The sequence below is a fragment of the Corvus hawaiiensis genome, chromosome 2 (genome assembly GCF_020740725.1).
Source record: "Corvus hawaiiensis isolate bCorHaw1 chromosome 2, bCorHaw1.pri.cur, whole genome shotgun sequence".
Classification (NCBI taxonomy): Eukaryota; Metazoa; Chordata; class Aves; order Passeriformes; family Corvidae; genus Corvus; species Corvus hawaiiensis.
In genome coordinates, this window is record NC_063214.1 from 120,062,860 (window position 1) to 120,084,122 (window position 21,263).

Consider the following 21,263-nt stretch of genomic DNA (forward strand, 5'->3'; position numbering starts at 1 on the left):
GGAGGAAGAAAACATTAGGAAAACTCTTGGGCAAATCTTTTGCAGATGGCAGACGGCTTAATTGCTGTGGTAAACTTGTCTGAGATTCCTGGAAGAATTTGGGTGCTGGAGTAATCCGTGGAACCCAACGGAGCCGGGTTTTAGCGGCTCAAAGCGAAGGCGTGCACGTCTTCGTCGGAGCTGGGTTGCTAAAGTTTCACCCAGGGTTTTGGGAGTGGGTTTTCCCTGCCTTTATTTTTTTCCATTTAACTCCTTTTAACCAATTAAAAAGTTGTGCACATGTTATTTGGGCAGGGAAGCAACAGAGGCCTTGAACGAAGCGAACGAGGTTACAGGATTCCTTTCTCCCAAATGTCTCCCTGGAAAGTTTTGTGCTGTCCACAGCTGGACAAAAATAGGGAAAAATTTATTTTTTTTTCATGGACTATTGTGCAGGACACAGCACCAACCAGAGAAGCACACTGGGGGAAGTGGAAGGGCTCTTGCGTGACTTCTTAGTCCACACTCATCAGTTTGGAGACCAAATTGGCATCAAATGCCATTCATGTAATTCCCATAATATCAACACAGGGCAGTGGTCACGGCCCCAAGGCTGCCAGAGCTCAAGGAGAGTTTGGACAATGCTTTCAGGCACATGGTGGGATTTTTGGGGTGTCCTGTGCAGTGCCAGGGGTTGGACTCGATGATCCTTGTGGGTCCCTAGCTCTTAAAAAAAGAAATATCTCTTATTTTTTGTTTCTCTCAGACGTGTGTTGCTGTTAAAAGCTGATAAAGTGGTGGGGATGATGTTCTTTTACAGGTGGGTCCTGGTCTGGTGTCTCTCATTGCACATTTTTCCCCTTTTAGGACAATATTCCTGGAAGTGAGCAATTCCCCAAAGGATAATATGATTTCAAGACAAAAATAAACCTGCCAGGGAGGTTGGGACAGGGTTATAGAGCAGTGTTATTCCTCAAAGTATTAAAAAAACCCCAATCCTTGAACATTTCATGAGCTATCCAGGTAGACCCCCTAAGAGGTGGCATTTTTAGGACTTTCCTCTGCAGGATGAGCATCTGGCACTGCTTGTTTGCAGGTCAGTGGCTCCACAGGCCATCAAACCACGGGAGCTTTCAGCAGCCAAGGTGGATGCTGCATCCCAGCCAGGAGGGATCCATGCTGGGGCACCTCAGGGAAGGGTCTGTGCTTCTTTCTGATTTCCTTAATGAAGCTTTGCAGGAGTGCTGGTGGGGACAGCTGTGGTGAGGGGGCTGTGTGGGGTCACTGAGGAGATCTGGGTGGTGGGGAGGGGGCAGCAGAGCTGGTCAGAGATGTGCCAGGGAAAACCCATTATGCTGGGGGCAAGGCAGTGGGAAACCCCACTGTGAGGTGGGTTCAGGAGCTTTGGGGTTCGGGCTGAGGAGGATAAAGGGCTCCCATGGGGACTCTGCACTGGGCAGATGGACACATGTCAGCATGGACAGGGTTTCTGGAAGGGACGAAGGTGGGTCACCTTTCCCATGTGCACCACATGGAGTGAGGGACTAAACTGCCAGAGAGAGGCAAGCTGGGTGATAGCTCCCCCAGCACCAGCACTGGGAAGGGCCATTTTCCCACCAGAATCCATGATTGTCCCAAGGAATCCCTCCAAGGTGCCACTGCTTTGGTTGTGGTGGATCCCGAGCTCTGCTGGTGTACCTGTGACATCTGTCCTTAAAACGCCAGGCAAACAAACAAACAAACAATGCTTCTGCCACCAGCTGGTTTTGGGTTGAAACGGGAGCAGAACATGAGAAGTTTTTGTTGTCTCCCCTCTCTTTCCCTGCCTGTGCACTCCCACTCTGCTGCCAAAGGCACTGGTTTGGGCTTCCCTGCACACTGAACCTGTTTTTCCCCACAGAGTGCACCTGGAGGAGGCAGAGGATTGTGTTTGCCAAGTTCATTGCAGCTCGTGAGCTTCAGGACTGAAGTTAGTTCTCTCTTTATGAAAAATCTCAAAGAACCAGTGCCTTTCTGGGTGTGTTTTCCAAACACCTTAACAGCCTGCTCATGCATCTGCTCATCTGTTTTCAAATGCTCTTTGCCAGGCTGTCCCTGCTAATGAGTTGCAGCTCCCTGTGAGCGGAGCAGCCCTGGAGATTTTTGTGGTCCTGTAGGAAACAGGTGTTTCTGTTTGAAAATGCCCTTTTGTTGTTGTTGTTGTTGTTTGCATTTTAACCCTGAACACAAAGCACGGCCTTCTGCAGAGCAGCTGACAGAGCCATGTGAGCTCAGGCACCTGGATATCTGCTCCTGATGGAATTTTCCCTCTGCCAGAGGGAGGTGTGTGCTCTCCAGAAGGAACTGGGATTCCTGCACAGTTGTTGTGATCAGCTACAGCCCAGTATGGCTGAAAAAGGCAGCAAGTGCAGGCTGTGGGCATGGAGCAAGCATTTCCTGTACTCCTCCTGCTTTTCTACCATCAGGATCTCTATCCAGCGATGGAGGAGCTCTTTTGGCTGGCATTTCTGTCTCTTCCCTGCACACCAAAAGCCAGCTGAGCTCATGGGTGGTGTGAGCACCACACAGCCTGCCCAGAGAGGAAGTTCTGGGGAGAGTGGGGTGGGAAGTGCAGATCATACCCAAAAAAGGATGAGGAAAGTGCCTCTTTGGCCATCAGGAACTGCTTGATGAGCAACTCTGACTCAGCTGGAGCCCCACGGGAGATTCTGCAGAAGTCATCCATCCATCCTCCTCATGGACTGGCTGTGGCATAAACCCGTATTTCCCATAGCAACACTGAGGGAAACCCTCTCTGACCACCACATTAAACAGGCGTTTTGGTAATGTCTGCAACGGGACTCTGCTGTCACAACAAAAGGCTGTTGTTCACTGTGATGCCTCACATTAAACCCCCTCTTGAATCAATGGAGAGAGCCAGAACTTCCAGAGAGTGATTCCCAGCCCATGGTAGGGGGGCTGGAACTAGATTTTCTTTCAGGTCTCTTCCAACCCAGGCCATTTTATTATTCTGAATTCCTAACAGCAAGGAAGCCATGGCTTTAATTGTGCTGAAACCTAAAATGACTTACCCCATGTTGTGGGAGAGAAATCATTCTTTACTTTTGTGTGTCTGAGATGAATTTGATTTCATATTGAACAGATCATGGACAGGTGGAAACCAGAACATGATCTATTGTAATATCCAAGTAAAAATACAAATACAGTGTTCTTACTTTATCAAGGGAGGTCAAAACAGCACATCTCTGAATGGATTTCTGTTGCAGAGCCTCTTAAAAGGAAGGAACAAAATCCTTGGTGCTAAGCTCATTGTGGTCTCCAGTCCACCTCACTCTGCTCTACTGGCAACTTGCAAATCAATAACCTCTTGCCTTGCTGTTCACCTGTCTAGAAAAAAACACCTTTTTTTTCCTAAAATATGCACTTCCCGAGCATATTTGTCTACTGGAGTGAGTAGGAGCTTTGTAAAAGGAAGCAAAATATGATTCAGCTCTCAAAGGTGTGGAAATAACCATCCTCAGATATTCAGCGGAATATGCTCCAAGTTGTTTTTTCCTGTATGTGTCCAAGTCACATTTAGTTGACAGCTAATGTTTCTAGCCTGATAATGAGTGTATTTCTCAGAAGTTGGACACACAGGATTTTTTTATGGGTTTTCTTCAGTCCCTTCCTCTTTTTACAGCAGCCTGTAATTCACAGTGCTTCTCTCTCCATTGCAGTGAGGCAGCAGGTGTTCAGTTGAACTGAAGGTTTTAATGGGTAGGGGTGAGAGACAATATTTTAGGGTTGATTCAGAAAAAAAATAAATGTATTTCGAAGCAATGGAAGCTTGCTTCGAATGGGGCTCAAATGTCACTGGATACAAGAGAAGAAATGCAATGTTTTGGTGGAATAATGGAAGAATTTTTTCTTGCAAGGGTCCTCTGGAGGCCCCTATCCCCATCCCTACATCTAGTATGTATATGCAGTGTGGGTGACTGCAAATCCAGGTGGCTCGAGTGCTTTCTGGTTGAGTTTTGCAGTGTGGAGATTGTCACAGCTGCCCAAACTCAATCCAAGAGGAAATGCCAGGTGAGGGAATGCTGCCCCTGGATGGGTGCTTGGCACGATGCAGAATCCCCAGGCCCAAGGAGAGGTCTGCCACAGGCAACTGGACTCTTTCCTGACCTTGGGAATCTCTTTTCCTGCAGGGATTTCAGGAGCTCTTTGATGACCCTTTGCTTTCATGAGGCTTCGAATGGGCAAAGTCATCACACTTTGCTGTGTGTTCAAACCTAAGATCCAATGCTCTCATCAAATCATTAAAATTCTAAGGAACATGGGTTTTTCATGATCCATGGACAACAGAAAATGCTTCCAAGCGGGATTTCTGCAGCCTTCTTGCCTTGACATTGGAAATGTCCTCACACAGAGCAACAGAGAAATTGCTGTAATAAACTATTGTGTTTACAGAAATTGAACAATATTTATGTGCTATTGGTACTGCTTTGGACAAAATCAATGTGGGGGTTTGTGTTTAAAAAGTCCCTTTTTGTGGAGTTTTTGTGAACTTTTTTCTACAAAGTGATGAAGTCTTTTTTTATCCCAGGTCAGTTCTTCAGTCTTCAACAGCATAAGGATTGATCAGAGGAAAAATATTAAATTTTGTAAAGGTTACTGTGCCTTAAGATTTATCAGTTAAAGAGCTCTTTATTTTCCCCCCCTCTTTTTACCCATCACATTTTTATTAGATTCCTCCCTTTCCCTCCTGGTTTCATTCTCCTGGTTTGGGGAGTCAGTGAGCTGTAGAAAGCAACGCTCCCTTAGTGGGAAAACTGAGGTTTACTTTTGTACAGACATTTTTATTGTCTTCTTAGTGAGGCTGTTGGTCTTTTAACAAATCTGTCACAGAAAAAGTTCCCCATCAGTTCCTGGATCTGTCCATCTAGTTTTTCGAGGAAAATACTCAGTGCTGGTCTCTTTAAACAAAAGGGAAATTCTTTGTGAAGTTTGAGCAGACAGAACACAATTTATCCTTTCTGTTGTGGTGAAGAGGTCGTGGTGAGAAATTTTGTCTGTGGATAGCACTTAAAATCTTCAGGCAGAAATACCATTCTTGGCTTATTCTTTGATCATCAAATGTGTGCTTGAGCTGGCAGATCTATCCAGAAACTTTAATTTAAAGTTTTGAGTGTGTAAATTTGGCAAGTTTTTTGGTCTCTCTTAGGGCTGGGTGTGTCCTGTTGGCTCACAGTATACGCGAGAAACTACGGCGTGAGGTAAAATGCTGAGTAGGTCCTTGCATTTAGTGGGTTATAACAGAGGATGATGCAGTGGCCTACCCCAAGAATTAGGGGTCAGAGCCAAGGAGAAGGCAAATCCTGTGGTGTTGTCATTGCCAGAGCAGATATTTAAGAAAAAAACCTGTGGTTTGGTCAAAGTGGAGTGGGAAGAAGCAACAAGCTGTTCCTTAGTGTTCCCTGAAGGGCCTAAAGAAGTGGCTGGGCTGGAAGACAAGGTGGCTCCTCAAGGATGGGAGCAGAAAGCCACAGTGTGAAACTCAGACCCAAATTTAACAGGAGAAAGAACAGCTCTGACCGAAGGTGTGGTGAGTGAGAAGAAATAGTGGAAGGAAATTTGTTCCTTAATTTAATTGAACTTCAAGAAAGTGCCCGAAGTGGCGAATCAGTGAAATAAAGTATATTGTGCATTTGGAGGAGGAATAATGGCCCTGGCAGTCCCATGTCACCAATGGGTGGCAGCTGCAACCATTCACCTTAAATGATCTGAAGACCAAGACTGCACTAGGTAGAGGAGAAGAGTGTTGGTGTTCCTTAAGAAATGCTCCTCTTTGATCTGGGTCATTCCTTCTTTGGCTTTTCAGTGTTCCCTTTCAAATTTAAATGGCATTTCATAAAAAGCTTGGCTTCATCCTTAACACTTCTGGGTATCTACAGCCATGGATGGCTGGTAGTGAGAAATCTTCCTAAGGACACCCACATATCAGCTAATTTGCTGACTCCAGGGAAGGAAATTCAGCTCTTTCAGTTCTGCAGTGATCCCCATCTGTTCTGTCCAGGCCTTCTCTTTCGATCAAGCTGATGTTGTCTCTCAAGAGAGGCCAGGAGAGGTTTGTGGTGAAAATCCAAAGGTGGCTGATCAAGCAAGGCTGATATTAATGATCCCAGCTGGTTTTGACAGGGACTCCACATAAAAATCCTTGTCCCTACAACACCTAGTGGAGGACCTGACCTGATCCTCCTTATAAACCAAAGCCTTTAGGATCACACATTTCAAATGAGGGGGGGGGAGGAAGGAGACACCTCTTACCAGGTGTGAAGAGCTCTCTGCATGCATTAGAAAAGATAGCAAAGGCCTGTGAGAGTTGTGGTATGGTCTGATCTCAGTGGGTCAGATGTGAAATGAGATTTGGAGCCAGTTTCTCGGGACTGGAAGCCTTATGGTCATGGTTGCTTTCAGCACATCATGTTTAGCCAGAGGATGGTACCATCGTCTCATATTTCAGGGGTCTGAAGAGAATTAGTCTTGTACCAGGCAGGACAAGGTGAAGAGGCAGGGCTGACTTCATGATTGGGTTTCACCTGGGATTGGATTCACCTGGGAAAGGTTAGCCATGGCTCCAGGTCATAAATGTGTAAAGAGGGCTCGCTGTGAAGTAGCAAAATACTCAGAATACAGCCCAAAGAAACTGGTGCTGAATCTGTGCTCTTGCCACCCCAGCAAGTTGAATCTTTCATGTTTCTGAGGGCTGGTGAAGGTGTAGAAACAGGATTTTCTCATTCATACTGCAGTGGATTCCTTCCATGTTCTAGAAGTGAACCAATTATTTGTTATCCCACCTGGCATGCTTGGGGCATCAAAGTATTCCAAATGATGGAGAAAAATGTGGACAGTCAATTACAGCTGCTGCCAAACCATGGAGATGACATGGGGCTGTGCTGGTTTATCTGAGAACCTAATGAAAATATGGTGTGTTGGTCAGAATTTCTCTCATTTTAGGAATCTAAGCTTAAAAATTATCATGTTTCTGGATGTTAGCAATGGTATTAACAAAAATTACCCAGCTCTGTGACTGTATGCTGACTTGCCATGGTGGCTGCCTTTTCCCACGAGGAACTCAGGTTCCTGGTTGGATTAGGTCTGGAAGAGCAATGAGTTTTGCAGTCTCATCTGCAGGTCTCTGAGCTGCAGCTTAGGATGAGAGCCTCCAGGCAGAGCTGAGGGGCTCATGCAGGCAAAAAGGGATTTCAGGTGCCCAAAGGGAGAACGTGATGTGAGACTGAACCAGCACTTGCTGGGTCTGTGCTTCATGGACCGACACTCCCTGGCTCATGGGTGGTGAGTTCACAAACATCACAGAGAGAGGCTGACCAACCTTTGCAACAGGGATCTGTGGTAGGAATCAGCCAGGCTTGGACACTCCTGAGCTGGTTTTGGGTGCTGGTAGTAAAACAAGGGGTGAGTATCGCTTTTGCTGCCTGTACAGGGAGAGAAACCTGTCACAGCCTTTTCTCTGACCTGCCACGTAACAGACTGTCAAATGTCACCCAGCTGAGGTCTGGAGAGTGCAAATATTTTCCCCAAATATGATGTTTTTTCCCTACTTCTTCCTGCCTGCCTGACTGAGCAACCTGCCACAGTTCATCAGCACTGTGGAAAAGAAGGTGACATGCCACTGAGGTAAAGGAGATTTCTTTATTAAAGAAATATACTCCTTTTAGCACGCAGCCCTGCTCTCCCTTGGGTGCTGACACAAGAGGAGGGCATGGACAAAGAGCTGAAATCAAGTCAGAGCCATGGCAGGGGGGGTCAGGGGAACTGCCCCATCGTTTCTTGCTGCATCAGAGGCATCGAAGCGCTGGCTCTTTGTGAACATGCAATAGTAGGTACTGTATGCTAACTAAAAACCTAATGTGTTATTCCTGGCTTTTATATACCTGGTTACCCATGGATAAAGCTATATGATATTTATTACAGCAGGGCAAGACTGCTTTGTAATCTGAATATGCTGCATTCACACCAGTGCCTTGAACAAAGTGTTTCTTCATTTCTCCGGCCATTAATGGTTTTCTCATAAGAAACCATGAAGTCAGTTTTGTTGTGTTTGTCAGCTGGGTTTTTGACTGCATGTATTTTGGTCCACAAAGGGGTTATTCAAAACCTCCCCTTCAGTCTTAATTAATTGCAGACCCGGTGGAAGGCGAGCCCAGTGGGGCTGGAGAGGTTCCCGTCTGGTTTCCATTTCGCCCGCGGGCCGTGTGTGGAATCACGGCTGGCTCCCGGCACTGGGAGCTGGGATGCTGGGCCCTCAGAGTGCTGGGATTGACAGGCACTGCTCATTTATGTACTTATTTTATTATTTATTTACTTTGATCAGCCTCCAGCCTGCACCCAGGGTGCTCACTGGGGGCAGAAAGTCGCTTTGTGCTAGCAAAAGAGGATGAAGATCCCAAACGACCTCACCGCCTCCACGCTATCTCCTTTGGATAAAGGCCTGTGTGACTCTTTTGGAGACAAACTCCCTATTCACGGCACTTAAATCCTATGCTTTTTAGCTGTGCCTGCTTTCAGCTCTCAGTCTGTTCCAGGATTTCACCTCTGCCAAGGTCTCCTACCAGGGAGGAGAGGGGAATTCACGGCCGTCCCGCTGCTTTCAAAATGCCACCGTGTGTTTTACGACAGCTGTGAAAGTCAGACGTGGAACAGTAACATTCCCTGTGAAAAAAACCCCAAACCCTATCCCTAATAAATGTGTGTAGTGTCTGAGTACCCTGGCTGGCTGAAACTCCTCAGAGCCTCTACCTACCCTTTTAATTTATGCGTTTCATCTGCCTGCTGCAAATATACCCAAAGCCTGGAGAATGCCTCTGTTTCCCCAGGGGAATATTTTCTATTGAGCTTGGCTGTGCTGAGCTCTCTTTGGCAGATGAGTTATGAAGAGCAGACTCATAAAAGCAGGAGGCTCTTCCAAGCATTGCACAACGCTTGGGATGAAAGGTGGGCCCGCGGTCATGCTGCCCTCACGAAAAATGCACCTCACTGCAAAGCAGGATTGAAAAAGTTCTGCAGAAACTCTTCCAAAGAAGAGTTCTGTGGCAATACCAGCTCCCCTGCTGGGTTGTAGCTGTGGGGAGAGCGAGGTATGGACATCCACATGCTCCAAAACCAGGTGGGAAATCCAGCTCCCACCACAGGCAGCCTCTCATGGGTAAAAAAGCCTCATGCTCTGCTGGGTTCCAGGGTAAGAAACAAGGGAAAATGTGCTGTCTGCATTGAACAGCCTTCAGTGTAGTAAATTAAAAGTCAGACATAAAAAAATGCCCCAGGAAATGCCAGGGACAGTCCTAGCATGGCACAGCACAACAATTTGTTATTTGGCATTTAGGTGCCTCCTGCACAGACAGACAGGAGGATTTCTGAGCATTGTGGGGAAAGTGGATGCTGTAAGAAGGATAAAACAACAAAAAGGACTAGAAATTATCCCAGCAGGTGAGGGGACAGCAGAGGCAGGGCACAGAGCTGAGGCAGGATTCACTAAATTCAATAATGTTGTTGTGATACGACATTCCACGTTAAAACACTTATTCCAGCACTTTCCTCTGACTCCAGGTCATGACACAGGACATAGGAAAATTGCACATGCTGGGTTGGAGGTTTCACAGCCTCCCATCTCACCCTGTGGGCAGGGAGCTTTGGCACCATGGGCTGCCCAGTTAGCCCAAGCCAGTGAAAACTGTAAAAAAGCTGTATCATACTGCAAAGGACCTAAAGCTCCTTATGTGGGAAGACAAGCAGGAGATTATTCCTGCCACGTGGCTGAGGGAAGCTGAGAGGCTTTTGGAGAGCTGTGCCTGCACATTCCTGCTGAGCATGAATGGAACAGAGCAAAAGGAGCTGAGGAAAGGATGTTCAGCAATGCATCGGTGTGTCAGGTAGAGTTCAGAAAGCTGAGCATAAAAGTGATGCTGCAAAAAAAACTGTACTGATGCCATGTGTAAAAAAGGCATTTCTGTGACCAGGACCTGCAAGATGGGTCAGGCTGCTTGGGCTTGGTCTAAGAGTATTTTTATGCACATCTCTCGTTGGCATCCAGGCTGCTCTGAGTGAAATTTCAGTGTTGTCATTCATGGAAAACATCTTTGTGTCAGTGTCTGGGCTCTAATAATAGTCCCTGCTGTTTGCTGGTGTGGGCATGTGTGGTTCTGGAAGGAATGGTTCTGTGAGAGGGTGGTTATTTCACACTCTGTAGCTCCCTTTTCTCCTCTTTTTGCTCCATTAGCACTCGAGATTAAAAAAAAAAAAAATTTCCCACTTCAACAGTTCAGAGCTCTCTTGGTTTGATTGCTGTTATCTCAGTGATATTTTTTCTTGTACCCCAGGTGTGCTGCTGAAGGAATTTGGGTCCCGTCATGCTGATGCTTCATGAAAATCTGCTCCTTGATTTGCCTTTTTAGGTGAAAGGGGTTTCCAAGAAAAATGGGCTTTCCATATATTGTCTACTTAAATTACTAAGCAGCAATAATTAATTATTAAGCAACTGACTGCACAAACACCTATTATCACAATCTGGTGAAAAATGAAATCTTTCAACTAAAATTCTTCTAAAAAGAAAAAGGATAAAGTCCTTCAGTACAAAAGGAAAGTGGGCTCCCAGGAAACCATGGCACAAACAAGAAGTAGCAAAAATTGGGAAAAAACAAGCAGGAAAATTGACAGTCTTCAGCAGAGGAGTGCAGTTTGCCTTCTAGACGTGCTACAGAAAAATATGAATATCCAAATGAAATTACTAAATCCAGAGGGGGAAAGAAGCCTCCAGTCTGCTCCTGTTTTCCAGGAGTTCAGGGTTCAAGCATGTGAGATCTGTTGACTCCACCAAATGATTTTGGGAGCTGAGGAGTTTGGGGATCATTCAGACATAAAATTTCTGCCTCGGTCAGCCCTGTGGGTGTGCAGACACGGTGACCAAGACAGGATACACAAAAGTAAATCCTCTGTGTTCTTGAAGGGTTGGTTCTATATTAAGGCTTTTGCTGTCATAAAAATGTTGTAACAAGAGCAACAAAATCTCATCAGCTAAAGCTGACCACAATTATTAAGCAAAAGCTCTATGTGACCATTTAGTTTTTAAAAACCCTCACGTCTCAGCCTCAGCATCAGTTTTTTGGGATGTGCTTTTGAAAGAGTTGTGGCAGGTGAGTTGCAAGTCAGAACAGCTCAAGGGTTTGATGAGAGAGACATGAAGAAGGAGAAGAAAGGATAGAAAGATGCTTTTTAGTGAAATAAAAGATACCTTCATCATTCCAAGTCTTTACGAGTGATTAATAGAAACCTTACCTCCTATTTTTAGGAGCTTATTGCAGTTGTTATTTGGTGCATCTTGTACTGAATCACAAAGACACAGTCATGAGGGGTCTCTCCACCTCTCACTCAGCTGGGCTGGAATCGTTGGGGCATAATCAACAACTTCTGAAACCTCACTTCTCATCAGTTTTCCCCCTTTTTGGTAGCAGCCTTGAACAGTTGTTGCCATGCAGCCACAGAAGAAGAAATATTTTCTACCTGAGAGGCATTTAATCAGGCTTGAGGCACTGCTCGAATCAGAGCTGTTTGGTCTGTGTTTGCAGAGAAAGAGAGAAGAGCTGCAGCTTATAAATTCATCTAAAAATCAGCTGAAATTTCTCCCAAGTGGAGTGAAGAAGTGGCTCCAGCCTCAAAGAGCTTGCCTGAGGAGAAGAAAATAACTCCACAATACACCTGAAAATACTTTAAAGTAGATGTTGAAGTGATAATATTTCAAAATGGACATCAAGTCCATGTCCTGTTAACTTCCAATAGCTATGGGCTAAGCTTTTACTGGAAATCACAACAGCACACAGCTCTGAGGAATTCTTACAAAACAGAAAGTCCTGAACTTGAGTTTCAAGGAAGAAAAAAGCCCAGCTGGAAAACAGATAAAGCAGAATAGTCACATGTAAATTGGACATCCCAGGGTATCAAAACCAATTCACCCAAACTTCTGTAATTATGACTGGGGGGACATTTGCTCAAGGTAGTAGAAGGGGGGACAGAATTGTGCTTTCAGGTCTGTGTTTTAGACCACAGAGCCATTGAGTGTCCAGCTGGAGGAAAAACAAAATGATGGAGCTGAGATGTGGAAGAAAAACGCCAGCCTCATCCATCTGCCCCTGTGACCAGTGCAGGATTTGGCCTCCTCTAATGCCTGAGAGGTGTCAGCACAAGCTGAACCTGAAGCCTGAGTGATGTTTTTCTTGACAAGCTGTGTTAACATCTCCTCCTTTCAGACAGATTTAGTCATGTTCCCAGGAGCAGAGACGGCGCTGAAAGCCTGCAGGAGGTTTCTGTACCAGCCTTACCCTTGAACTGCTGAGAAAGTCCTGGTGCCTTTCCACAAAGAAGCTGATGGGACACAGAGAACACTCAACTTCTCTGAAAGCCAGAGATTTTCATAGAACAGTCACAGCATTCCCTTTATGGCTGACCTGGTCATTGCTGATTTTTTTCCAGGAGTATTTGTGTGTAAACTCTCCGTTTGTCATGCCAGACCTCTCCCCCTACCTGCATCTTTTGTGACAGTGTCACCTGCAGAGCAAATTGTACAGCATCCCTGGTAGAATCCAGCAGAAGATAAATCTGGTTAAAAAAAAAAAAGGAAATTTTGTTTCCAAACAGATCCTTTGGAAAGAAAAAATGATGGATGGAAAAAAAGCCTCAAACCATCAGCAGGACTTTAGGAAAATATATATTTCAAAGTTTGCCAGAGTGTGGCAGTGGTCCTTTAGCAAAGGGAAACACAGTTAAGTTTCAGGCTTCACTGCGGAGGTCAGCTTGGAAGAGGACCCAGACAGCACCTCACAGGGCACACTCAGGATTCAAAACAACCTTCGAGACAGCAATTAAATAAAAACATGCTAAAACCCCAAAAATCACTGCAAAAATCTACAGTAGCTTGACCTGAGGTGTGACAGAAATGAATTGCTAAAAAAACCTTCCAAGGAGGAGCAGTTTAAAGGACGCCTTTGACACTTTTCACAATTAAACTGTTTTCATAAACACCTCATATATCTCCCAGGCTGCTTTGGATGTGCTGCTGCTGAGTGATTCCGCAGTCATTAATGGATTGCAAACCCTCCCTGCCCCCTGCAACCACTGTCGGATAATTAACGACTCAGTACCTTTCCAGGACAATCCCCTTCTCTGAAATATGCCTTGGAATGCACCACGTTGGAGCAAGGGGCAGAGATGGAAGCCACCGAGGGTTGGGTGCCTCGCTGCCTTTGGAGCTGGGGGGAGTTCCCATGGAAAATCTGCCTTGTTTACAACTCCAGCTCTGCTGCAGGGGCACTGCTTTGGCAGGAGCTCTAAAGCTGAGAGGCAAACACAAGCTCAAGATCCATCTAAGGGCTCTGTTTGAAGCTGTGACCTTGGAAATGTCTGTTCAGCCTCTGCCTGGAGGCACCGGGCATGCTCCACTCCCATGGATCAAGGGACAGCAGGACAGGAGCCACTGCTGCTGCTGCTTGCACCTGGCCTAGGGATCTCTTTGCTGACCCAAATGGTTCCTCTGGATTTTATCCAGAGGTTGTTGCATGTCAAATGGAGAGATGCTGAGATCTGGGAGTAGGTGTTCCTTTGTCTGTGTGGCTCTCCTAACACTTGGGATGCGGAGGAGGGAGGAGAAGTAGTGAGATCAAGCTGTTTGCAAAAATGGCTGGAAATCAAGATAAAGATTTGCTGGGAGAGTAAGACAGGGGAGCAAAAAGCTCTTCTTGGAGCAGGGGAGTGAGGGGTAAGTGGTTTGGTTGCTACTCTTCCAAGAGGAGGCTGTGTTGGACCCCAGTTGTGAAGAGGCTGCACTGTAACAGTGAGCACACTGAACTCAGCTTGGGTTATCCTATTTCTCCTTTTGGTCACTGCTCTCAAAAACTCTCTGATGGGTTTGTAGGGAGGAGGATGTGGCTCCAACAGTCGTACAAAGAGCCCCATGTGTGCTCCCGAGAGGTGCTGCCACTGCCCAGGGAGTGTCTGAGGCGAAGGGGAGGGTGCTGCAGACCCATGGTCAGTGTCAAAGAGAAAGAATCGCTGAACTTGGAGCCAGGTCCACAGCCAGCCTGCTCATTTGAAGGTAAAGTGGTCATTAGTTCCATGAATGGGATTCACAATCACTTCTGGGTGTGTGCAGAGCCCTGAGACAAAAGGGTTACTCTGCTGAGTGTATTTGCAAGTGGTTACCTTGGCTTTGGGGTGGGATGTGCTTGGAAGATACTCTGTCCACATTTAAAATGAAGCACTGACAGGTGGCATGACCTGAACCACTTCTTTTTTTTCCTCAGGATGAAAACCCAGTGGAGAGCTTTCCTAAGAAGAAAATATCTGAAATACATCTGCTGGAACCCCTTGCCTTCCCAGATGGGAAGGACAGCCTGTACCAGTCAGCACCTAAGCCCCACTCACTCAATCCCTGCCAGTGGGATTTGGGAGAGAACTGGAAAAGTAAAAGTAGAAAACTTCTGAGTTGAGATGAAGACAGTTTAATATGTAAAGTAAAAGCCACATTCACAAGCAAAGCAAATCCTGGAATCCATTCCCCACTTCCCCTGGGCAGGCGGCTGTTCAGCCATCCCTGAAAAGCCAGGATCCATCACCTTTAACAGTGACTTGGGGAGACAAATGCCATCACCCTAAACTGCAGGAACTCACACCTTCTGATCAATGAATCAATAGGATTATACAGAAGTGTCTTCTTATTTAAAATACCCGTGTTCACACATCTCACAACTTTGATGTGATACCTTGCTTACACATTCTACCTACTTACACATTTCACTTGCTTATCTTATACTACTTATACACGAACACATCACTCTACTTATGCATTTTCTTACTTACGCTTTTTACAACTTCTACATAACAGAACTTACACATATTACACTACTTACACACTTTACTTACTTATACATACTTACACATCTTACAACCTTTTCACGATACTCTACTTATACATTTTACAACTTACCCTGCAACTGCTGTGCATGAAATTTCACACTGTTTGATTGGTTTCTCTATTCTGTCCATGAGCTCCACACACACTTTTCTGATAATATGATTGGTTTTAATCCAGGGCAGCACAGTCCTTTTTTATCTATTCCTTGCTGTCTTGATATTTAGTTTTTCAGCTTCTTCTTTCCCAGTTTAGCAGAGTTTACCTTTCAGCCCTTGATGAATTCCCAAGGGCTCTAACAGGTGGGGCTCCTTATCCAAGCAAGCAGAGTCAAGATGATGACAGCAACAAAACCCATCCAGTGATCAGCAGCCAAGTTAGTCCAGGAGAGCCAACCAACAAGACAGCAAAGGCCAGGGAACGAGTATAAACCTGTCTCACCTCTCCCCTCAAGCCTTCAGACTGGAGCTTAAAAACCCTCTTGGGGCTGATGTGCTGCAGCTGAAGGTGGAAAGGCCAGGTGAAGCCAGTGAGGGTAATTCCAGCCTGATCTCACTCTGAGGGCTCTGGTAAAAATAACTAAAAATGGTTTGGCTGGGGCACACTATCAAGGTTCAAATACTTTACAACACCCAAACACTCACCTTCCTTCTTCTGCTCCCATCTCCAGACTCTGAGCATGATGCTATATGGTATGGGACATCCCTGGGATCATTTGGGGTCAGCTGTCCTGGCTGTGTCCCCTCCTAAATCTGTGTGCACCCCCAGCCCACTCATCAGGGCAGTGGGGTGAGAGGCAGAAAAAGTGTAATTTCTTCTCAGCAATAACGAAAACATTCTTGAATTATCAACACTGATTCCAGCACAAATCCAACCCATAGCCCCACACTGGCTACTGTAAAGAAAATTAACCCTACCCCAGCCAAAACCAGCACAAGCAGTGATTCCTTTATCACACCCTTTTATTGCAGTGATCCGAGTTCAGCTGTGAGGAGGTGAACAGTGAGGAAAAGGTCTGGACTTCCAAAATAGAGACACCTAGCCCTGCAGTGCCTGGCATTTTAGGAAAGAGAACATGAAACCACAGTACTTTAAAAAGCAGGTGGTGAGAAGGGCAGTGGTGTGAGAAAAAAATGCGCTTGGGTGTCTCTTGGTTTTGAGGAATGAGAGGCTGATTCTCCTGCCAGCTACAGGCAGAGCTCCCTCAGTTGTTTATTCTGAGCTCTACCTCCATGGATCGAGCTGTACTTCTTCCCTCTTGCAGGTGGCCAGCCACGGAGCCTCATGGATCTTCCCTGATGCTGGTCAGGGCATTGGAATGGCAATCACAGCATTAATGTGACCTGCAAGTTTTCCAACCCAAACGTGAGCACAACCCAAGTGAAAGGAAAGCTGCATCTCAAGGGCTGTGTTCAGTTCCAGGCTCTCAGGGCAAGAGGGACCTTGAGGGACTGGAGCATGTCCAGGGCAGGGAACGGAGCTGGGAAGGGGCTGGAGCCCCAGGAGCGGCTGAGGGAGCTGGGAAAGGGGCTCAGGCTGGAGCAGAGGAGGCTCAGGGGGGACCTTGTGGCTCTGCACAAGTCCCTGACAGGAGAGGGCAGCCGGGGGGGTCGGGCTCTGCTGCCAGGGAACAGGGACAGGAGGAGAGGGAACGGCCTCAGGCTGGGCCAGGGGAGGCTCAGGGTGGACAGCAGCAGGAATTTCCCCATGGAAAGGGAGCTCAGGCCTTGGAAAGAGCTGCCCAGGGAGGTTTGGAGTGCCCATCCCTGGAGGTGTCCCAGGAAGGGCTGGAGGTGGCACTCAGTGCTCTGGGCTGGGGACAAGGTGGGGATCAAAGTTGGGATGTGATGACCTTGGAGGTCTTTTCCAACATAAATAATTCTGGGATTGTTTGATTCTGTGAAGGTGCCCCACACGGGTGTCACCCCCCCATGCTCCAATGGGTGTGCCAGTGCAGGGACACCTGTGGCTGAGAACTGAGCTGTGATGGGAAATACCTCGCTGTGCCATTTCGGGGCTGATGGAGCACGCTGCGAACACGAGCCTGTCTGAACATAGATGGCGCAACAGTTTAACTAATCACTGCTAATTCCAGCGCTGTGCATCTCCAAACTGCCCTCCTTGAACTCTGTGTCTGCACAGGCACAACTGCCCCAGTCTGAAAAGTGGCAAGGTCACCTCTAAATCCACAGCAGGTCCAGCCAGAGCAGCGTGTCTGACCACACCCTTGAGACCCGAGGCTCTGCCTGACCGCAAGCCTGTTCATCTATCCCACTCCTGCAGACACAGGAGTGAAATAAGTGTTTAAAATCCAGTGAGAGGTTGCCAGAGCCCTCAAACCCTTCTCATTCCTCACGGCAATTAAGGGATTTTGCCTTCATACTCACCCTGTGATAGGGAAAGCATGCATTCTCCTTTTACCCACTGTAAACAGATCTACGGGATTAAGTGACTGGAACAAGGTCATGCAGGAAGCTGTGGTTGGACTGGGAATTTTGGTGTGGGTCTGGCAGCCCTGGCCTGCCTCCCTAGTCATGGGCAGACTGCCTGCCCCAACAAATAAGCAAATTTGCAACTTCTAAGTCCCTATCACATTACTGAGCTCAGGGATTTGCACTGCTGTCTCAAGTTCCTGATTTCTAATAATAGGTCTGTTATATTTTTCTGTGTGTTGAATTTGTGATAATAAGAGATAATAAAAGATACAAAGAGATGATGTTGTATCCCCAGACACTATTTCAATGCGACTGTGCAGTAAGGGTATGAAAACGGTTCTTAAACCAGACTATTATTTTAATATATCTATTTTAGCAAACTCTAAAATCCAGAAAGGAGCTATAACTAGAGTACGTATCTGCACTGAGTCTCACTGTAAATGAATTGGGAGAAGATTGGGTAGGAACACAGCTAAATGAGCAGGGAGATAACACTGTTGGGCAATTCCTTTTTGATTTCCTTCCATTTGGTGCATGTGTGTTTCTTCAGCTGGTGTGTGTCAACATCGGGTATTTCACAACGCGGTTCTTTACCGGTGTGCGTGCAGACCTCTCTCCTTTGATAGCGCGACACCAGGGGTTTGTTTGCCTGCTCAGGCTGTTTGGAGAGTGTCTCATTTGAACAAGGAAGAGGATGCCACAAGCTCTCACTTGTTGACTGGGCAGAAAATATAACTCTGCCGAGGTGGGGCATGGCGGGAAGGAAGAAGGGGCATCATCCAAGGTGTTTATCTGAAGAGCATTCATTCTGCAAGTCACACCTCTTCCCCTAAGAAAAAAGAGATATTTCCTCTATAGTGATGTTTAACTCTTAAGATTCCTGTCCACAATTTTTTAAAGGAAACATGCAGGAAAATTGCCCATTTTACCAAGTTAATCAGGATGGTTTCATTGCACACAAGATCCCTTCTGATGCAAAAGCAGAATGGATGGTGAAACACGCTTGCTTTGTTACTTGTAACAACAATTTTCCTCCATTGCCACCTCTGATTTCATTAATGTGGCTGCTGTCCCTGTTTTAGAGGGAATTTTCAGCTGAGGTCTTTCCCAACTGGTTAAAATGTTCTGCTAAAAAAAGTGCGCAAAACAAATCCTGGGGGAAACACCAGACCCATCCTAAACAAACTTTGCTGAACAGGATTAGATTTCAAGTAGTAACAGAGTTTATAATAGAGAGTATTTGCTCTAAGGGTTGCCAAGGGTAAGTCATTTCAGGAAGGAGAAAAGCTCACTAGGTAGCGGAATGAATAGCGGAGATCTTGGGAGTATGGGAAGAAAAGGAAACCACCATGAAATGAAGCTGAACAAAGAAAGGGAACACAAATATAGGAAAACAGGCTAACAACTGTGATAGAGATCTGGGTAAAGAGTATTAAACCAAAAATCCACTCGTATTTGGGCGTGTAATTAAGGAAATTTGCTGATCTGTTCTTGCCTTCCATTTGCATGTGCCAGTCATGAGCGTTCGTCCAGCTGAGCCATAATGCCACCAAAACTGCAGGTACCAGTATCTGCAAAATCAAATGGAAAAATCAGTGTTAATGTTAGCACTGCATTGACTTGCCTTTTCCTCCAGCCAGGAAATGGAAACAATGGCACACAACTTTATGTGACCAACAAAACTTAGTTTCCAACAGCAAATAGTCCCAGGGAGCAGTTTGAGAACAATTGATGGATGCTAACTGGGAGATTGCATCACTTTGAGTCACGAAAGCATCGATGGAAATAGACCTGTTGATGGTTATTCAAAGGATAGAAAGTCATGGTGTCACTCTTTCAGCTGACGTAAACAGGCAAACACCTTCTGCTGGGGGGCAGTGGGGTTAATGGTGATGTGGAGGGAAGAAAAATCAGAATTTGAAGTATACTGTGAAGGCAAAATGATTGATGGGGGAGGAAACAAGGGGATTTGGAAATCTGATAAGGAAACTGGCATCCCACTTCTGGCTGTGCTCTTTATAACCGCAGAAGTGCTCAGGAATTGGATAGCCCATTGTTTCACCAGTGTTAGGATTGCTGGCCTGCCCCTTCCTCCCTCGTGGATGAACTTTTTATGGTGTTTACTCCTTTCCAGCACTGCTGCATCACTGCATCATTTTCTCTGCCTCCTCAGATGATGGGTGACTAAAGATAGGAACTCTTTCCTACACAGTCCCTTGGCAGCTGGTAGTGAATGACCCCTGTCCCTGCAGATATATTTTTTGGTTCAGTTATTTCATCATTTGAGTTTTACTAATCCTAAGTCCTATTATCTCCCAGGCTCCTGCTCCCTTCACCTGTGCAGTGACTGTGACTGCCTGGGGGTTCCCTCATTCCAATAGTTTGCCATGATCTGAATTCTTAGAGGGCTCTTGTGCTTTTTCCTCTCTCTCCTCACTCCACTACTTTAATTTCTGTGTATTTCCATTGGATTTCTAACGCCTTTGAAAAACCCTCCTCTGTGATCTGCCCTGCAGCTCTCCTTGCCAGCCCTGCTTTGGAGGTGGGGGACAGAAATGCTGCTCCTGGGGTGTTTTTTGGATTGGTCCTCTCAATGAAAGCTTCAAGAACACCTGGCAAGTGTGGCCAAAATAGTGCTGTTTATTGGTGAGGCAGTGCATACCAGCAAAACACGTGCAATACCTCCCGCCGGTGGCTGAAAAAAAGGAAAACCACTTTGATGAAGTATTAAAAGGTTGGTTTACTTTTACAGTTTCCACAAAAAAACCTCTCTGCAGCCAGAAACGAAAATACCACTCTGTCCACAATGGCAGGATTGACTCTGTTTGACTTCGGGCGTGAAACAGAGGCACTCTGGATCTCACCACCCTCTTTCTTGGTCTCTCTCTTGACTATATAGGGAACTTGGTCAGCTAACCTTGGCCTTGAATCACACCCACAGCAGATGACTAATGCTGCCCTAAACAGAGATTTGTAGGATAAACCCTCATCTTTTCCACTGAATGGTCCTAGTGCCTTTCTCTTGGCAGATGAGGTGCTGGCACTACCCAGAGCTGTAACTCAGGTGACCTTGGCCAGGCCAGTGTCCCCTCCCTCTCATCCCAGCCACTGCAGAGGAAATGGCCAGGCAAGGAAAGCTCTCCTGGCCTGGGACAGCACGGCTGCAATCTCAACCACTTCGCTCCATGGATTATTCACTGCTACCCTCCCTGCTCAGGAGCCTCCCAGGTGGATGATGCTTGTGGGGAATGGCTACAGCATGCTCCTGTGGCTTTTTGGGAAACCAAATAGTGCAAAGCAGGAGTTCTATCCAGCTGGAGAGGCTGGAGACAGGCACGGGAAGGGCTTCAGAACTCTCTGAGGCTTCCCCCCAGCCTGTGGGCAGTGCCACCTTAGCTGGGTTTTGCCCCAGATTTCTTCAACATCCACCTCGTAGTTTCCATTTTTCTTGTATCCAGATCTTTTACTTGTTTGTCCAGTTTTCCACAAATAGCTTAATGCTTGTCGAGTCCCAGCCTTGGAGGGGGAAGGATGGACAGAGCCCTGGCAGAGGACTCACCACCCCTTTTCAAGCCCTGAGCACAGTTCCTAGAGAGGAACCAGGTGGGAAAAGGGAGAATGGATGGACAGCACAACTGAGGTGCCCAGTCAGCAAAGATCCCTGAGCAGCCAAGGGTGTCTCCCAGACACTTCTGGCCCACTTCCCCAGTTAATCTCTTTTCCAGCAGTGCTGTCACACCTTCCCATTCCCCTTTCTCCCAGCCACCTGAGTTTTCGAGCTCTTTGTGGCCAGGCTGTAATTATTTAAATTGTTCTCCATAGTTACAGGCAGGCTGTAAAAGCAATAACTTGAACCAGTGCCCCAGCCTAGATAATGTGCCCTGGAATCT